The 5,609-nt window shown below is 42.9% G+C and overlaps 1 protein-coding gene across 23 annotated transcripts in view; it reads left to right on the top strand.

Annotated features, from left to right (window-relative positions):
- Nucleotides 1-144: 144 nt before the first annotated feature.
- The window catches only part of SUN1 (Sad1 and UNC84 domain containing 1), a 50,353-nt gene continuing 44,888 nt past the window's right edge, over nucleotides 145-5,609 (top strand). For 5 of the 23 annotated variants that reach the window (XM_083413447.1, XM_083413424.1, XM_083413435.1 and 2 more), the window contains exon 1: nucleotides 163-439. The gene's annotated coding sequence lies outside the window, so the exon portion shown is untranslated. Of the gene's footprint in view, nucleotides 440-2,146; nucleotides 2,230-5,609 lie in introns of those variants that run through there. The other 18 variants (XM_083413442.1, XM_083413446.1, XM_083413437.1 and 15 more) reach the window with 13 other exon arrangements.

Below are 5,609 nucleotides of genomic sequence, written 5' to 3'. Positions count from 1 at the left end.
AAAAGCACCGACTGAGGAGAAATATCCGTTTTCCCACCGAGCATGTGCAGAGAGCGCTTCTCCCACCCTGACCAACCGCCTCCATGTGGAAGAGGGGAGGTGGGCGTGGCTTCCCGCAGCCCAGCCCATTCCTGCGGTTGCCGCCATTTTCGAAAATGAACCGTTGCCCGCGGCCGAAGGGGGCGGGGCGGGGCATGAGGAGCCGAGAGAGAGAGAGAAATTCTGGAGGCCTCTCAGGGAAGCGGCGAGTCCGCCGACGCCTCCCGCCCAGCTCCCCTCAGTCAAGCGAGGCTGAGGGGGGAAGGGCGGGCGAGAAACGGATGCGTAGCGGCGCTGCTCCCGTAAAGTAGCGCGAGATCCTCGTCACCTTCCTCAGGTGCGCCGACCCTGCACCCAGAAGCGGCGTCCTCCCAGGGCGCGTGCGCGTGCCTCTCGTCAGGTAACTAACGGTCGCGCTGAGAGACAGAGCGCGCGCTGCGGCCGAGGCGCCTGGTGGACTCCGTTTCTGTTGCTTCTTGCTTCTCTTCTCTTTTCCTTTTCCTTCACTTTCTCTCTAGCCCGGGAATACACGAAAGGGAAAAGAGCAGGCGGCGGTATTATGTTAACCCGGCCCTCTCGGTTTCTCAGCGAGATTTATTGCTTGCCGCAGCCGCCGCCGCCTTCCTTCGCTTTGGAGTTTCTCGGTTTCTTCACCACAACCGCCACCGCACCCTCCGTTTTTATGTTGTGGAGGTTGAGGAGGGGAAATCCCCCCCCCCCAGTTTAGCGCGAGGATTGTTCGGAGGCCCCCACCCAACACCCTCGCTTCTCCCCCCCCTCAATAATATGGGGTGGGGGCTCTTTAAACCCCCCCCCCAAGGTTACACAAGCAAATCGAGAGAAAGGCGGGGAGGGAGAAATATCTGGTGGCTTCATTCTCCCTCCCCTCCTTCCTTTCCGCTCCCCTTTTATATGAACAAATAGTTGCATGCTGCTATTCTGAAACAAAACCCAAAACGAATTATTGCATTGCAGAGGGTTGGACTAGATGACCCTTGGAACCCCTTCTACTCAATGATTCATTTTTTTGGGGGGGGGGAATCAGATTTACAACAATTTACACACCATACAATTTACTGGTTGCTTTTTTAAAAACCAAAGTAGCTTACAACAAACACGTCCATTGAAACAGGCATAAAATAAAGGGAACGAACAAGGATAAATCCGTTTTCAAAAGGCAGATTTAAATCATTCCACCCACTGGAGGCTGCAGATAATTAAGAGCCAAAGGCCTTGTGAAACATACATGCACATACAATAAAAGATGAGTTTAAAATTTGAAAGGAACAATTCCAAAAAGGTATTTTCTTAACTGCTTGCCCAAGCCATTGTGGTGGTGTACTTAAGAGTGGCCGGCAGACCAGAGTTCAAATCTCCACTCAGCCATGAAGCTCATTGGGTGACCTTGGGCAAATCGCCATCTCTTAGCCTGGCTTACCTCACAGGGCTGTTTGTGAGAATAAAATGGAGGGCGGAAACTATGTATGCCACCTTGAGCTCCTTTGGATGAAAGATGGAACATTAAATCAAATACATAAAAATGCATTAGCTTCCAGCTAGGGCAGGGGTGGGTAGCCTGTGATCCTCCACATCTTGCTAAAATACCTCTATCCCTAAGGTAATTTAGCAAGTTAGGGTTTATTAGGGCTGATGGGAGTTGGTATCCAACACCAGTCTGAAGGACCACAGGTTCCCCCTCTAGGATTAAAATAAAAAGAGAAAGTAGCCCCTGCTGCTCCATAAGAAGGCTCCAAAAGCTGCAGCCAGGTAATACTTTTAATGGGGCAAACCAAGATGTCGACAAAATGTCACAATACCTACCTTGATAGTTTTGTTGTTGTTATCTTCTTACTACATGTATAGTATGCTACATTCAAGGTAGCATACTAAGACCTGGTGTTCAAGTCCCCATCCAGCTATTAACTTAAATGTGTGTCCTTGAGCCAGTTCCTCCCTCTCAGCCTAACCTACCTTAAAGGGTGGCTGTTCAGATAAAATGGGAGGAGAGGACCATGTCAGCAGCCTTCACTGCTTGGAGGACAGAGTATGAATGTAACCATTTTTTGAAGTGAATTTCCCCCCTCCTTCCTTTCCCCTCCACTCCGCCTACTTTTACTTTCTCATCTAGTCTGAAGAAAACTTATGGAGCATTTGGAAGTTTGTTCCTTGTCTTGGGAGGTTCTGATAAAGGTATGGCCTGCCTGAATTTAGGATTAAAACTTCTTAAATGTTTGTTTTCAGTCTGTCTAGTGGTCACCAATACTTTCAGACTTTGGCATTATATTATCTTTTAAAATTATACATAGCTGAATTCTATTTCCTGTGCTGTATTCTATTTCTTCCTGTTTTTAGATGGGTGTTGGAAATATCTTTATTCTGTCAGACATTTTATGGTTGGTTTCTACATTTTCATGCTACCTCTTTTTTATTGTGATTTTTTTCCCTTTTATGTTGCTTCCGATATCTGATTGGAACCCTCTGGGCTGGGACTTGTACTCATGTGTCATGTGACTATCAATCAGTGAATAAGTAATAGTTTTCCTACTCACACTTACATACTGTGAGCTGCTGGGTATGGTGGAATATGAGCTCACATAAGCTAGTACTCAGTTTAAGGTGCCCTGCATGTCTAATAGAAAGGCTGCACAGCTCAGTGGTAGAGCACATGTTTTGCATGCAAAAGGTTACAGGAAGGACTGTAGTTCAGTGGAATAATACCAGCTTCGCATGCAGAAGGTCCCAAGTTCAATCCCAGGCATCTCCATGTAGGACTGGAAAAAGACTCCTACCTAAAATCCTGGGGAATGGGTACTAACTAGTCTGAATGCTTAGCTAGATGAACCAATGATCCAACATGGTGTAGGGCAGCTTCCTATGACTGCCACTATAACTTTGAAGACCACCAGGAAATGCTCTCAAGTGCACTATATAGACACCAAATCAAAATCTGTAAGGATACACATTAAGGGTTTTCTTGGCTACCCTTCAATGTCTAAGGACCCAACTTACTTAAAGAATGCCTCCTCCCATTCAAACCTGCATGGGTTTTAAGACCCATAGGGAAAGCTCTGCTGGTGGCTCCCAGGCCTAATGAGATTTATGGAGTAGGGGGTAGGGACCCATGAGTGGGCTTTCTTTTCAGTGGCCTCTTGCCTTTGAAATGACTTCCCTTCTGAGGTATGTCTCACTACAACACCGATGTCATTTCATCAGCAGCTGATGACACCTCTTTGTCTAGCCTTTTGGGATTCAGGTGTATTAGCCATTTGAGTTTCTGTTGCTGCTGGTGGTTTTATTTGTAACTGAATTCTGTGCTTTGTTTTACATTGTTTTTGTTTTATTTTAATTTTTGTTTTTAACAGCATATATTTCTGACATGGGATGTTTGGTAAATGTTGGGTTATAAATATTTTTATACAGTAATATAAATAAATAACATTCAGTGAGTTTCTATGGAAAATAATGCTTTAGTGTATTTATTCTGAAAAGTGTATTTATTCTGAAAAACCGTATGAGGATTTAATTTGGTTTTTAGTAGCCAGTGATGGATTCAAGCATATTATTACCTGCCTCAAGACTTTGGAATAGGAAGAACTGTGTCCAATAAATACATATGAAAGTTGCTTAAAATGGTGGGCGTTTGACCCAGTTCTGTTAAGTAGCACCCTGATTTTAGTAACTTGTGGTAAAATTGTTTCCTTGTGATTGTTGCTGAGGACAATGTAAGTAAGAAGAAATTAAAGCGAGTGATATAAAAATTCAGAGTGAGAGAGGTGGTTTTGAACAGGCATGAAGTTTTGGTAGTTATATTTTGTAGTAAAAATAGTTGGATAGCACTTTGCAGGCAGGTAGTTATGTTTTCTTTCTCCAGGAAATTATTAAGTGTATTATATTCAGATACACCTCCTCATATGGGAATGTGGCACAGTTAGTCCTATAAGGATAATCCAGGCTCACAAGGCTTTAATAGAGTTCTGATTAGAACAGTAGCAGCTGTGCCTTCTGTCTCTTTGGCAGATAAATGACCTGTCCACAAAAGAGCAACAAACGGCTCTCTGTGCTTTCACTATTTGTGGTACTTTGCTCCAGAGTGGTCTGGGGGTTTGTAACAGACAGCTGGGAAACAAAAAACAGCATGCTTTATTCAAATGAAAAGATATCCTTCTGCTAGCATTGCAGAAGGGTTGGCATCTTGCTGGGCGTTGGTGGTATATTTTTGTCAATAAAGAATTTGATGACAGGTTGCATAAATGCCAGGAAACATATGGTGATGTCTCCAGTACTATTAGTTATTATTGCCATTGCTGCTGTTAACAGTAGTGGATTAATTCTGCAAGGAAGACTTGAATACAACGTATTTTGGGGCTTTGCCCCATTGAATGAATGAATGAAACTTTATTTGCGTCAGCCGTCGGCCATAGCAACAAAAAAACATGGTGATATACACAGAACAAAATAAAAAGTCAATTATAGTAGACCATTGGTATTGGTCTACTATGATTTTTTGTAATGCCCATCTTTTGCATTGTCTCTCTGGTTTTAGCATGCTTATGTGGCTCTGAAGTAGAGTTATAGATTTAGCGATATTGTGATCCAGGCTAAAATGGTAAAGCTCTTGGCAGTACAGCATGGAACAGGATGGTGCCAACATGGCATTAAGAAATGGAAAATGAAGTGTGCGCATCAGGTTTTGAATGTTGAAACAAGGAAAATTTACCTAGGCAGGCAGGTTTTGAGTGTGCAATTATGGTGCTAAAGACTAAATATTCCATTACTAAGTGAGGCTAGACTGATTTATTTACTGCAAACTTTCTCATATTTATATGTGTTTCTTAGTTATTTCTGAAGAAGATGAACATCAGCTCTCTCTAGTGTGCATATAGAAAAATGTGTGTTTATTTAAAAGTGTGACTGTTTATATTGTGGTAACATGCTAATTCCCATCAGAACAAATGTATGTGTTTCACTCTTGAGAAACTGTGATTGGTCATGGATTCTAGGATTTGTACGCAGCATGTTCAACCAGCAAAATGTATTTGTGTGCAATTATATGGTATGTAGATTGTATATTAAGGCATTTGGAAACAAGTGCTTTGCACTTAAGAATTACATACTGTTGGAAGTATCCTTGCTATAAAAATGGAATCCTAGCACGTTCCACCTATGAATAATTCTGCAGGGGGTTTTTTTGGGAGGGGGCAATACATGTGAGAGAGCTGCTAATTCTTATTACAGTGTAAGCTAATTTGAAAATTGAAGGCGCAAGATGTATTTTTCAACTCCAATTTCAATAGTCCATATACAGTGGTACCTCGGGTTACTGACGCTTCACTTTACAGACTCCGCTAACCCAGAAATAATACCTCGGGTTAAGAACTTTGCTTCAGGATGAGAACAGAAATTTCACGGCAGCGGGAGGCCCCACTAGCTAAAGTGGTACCTTGGGTTAAGAACAGTTTCAGGTTAGGCATGATTGTGTACTCTAACCAGTGCTCAACTGCCTTTGTAACAAAGACCTGGGTTCTAGTTGTTGTCTAGCCTGTTTTTATCATCCATAATTACTTGAAGTA

This window comes from Podarcis tiliguerta (assembly GCF_965153285.1).
Source record: "Podarcis tiliguerta genome assembly, chromosome: 14".
NCBI lineage: Eukaryota > Metazoa > Chordata > Lepidosauria > Squamata > Lacertidae > Podarcis > Podarcis tiliguerta.
This window is presented reverse-complemented; position numbering and strand designations above follow the sequence as displayed.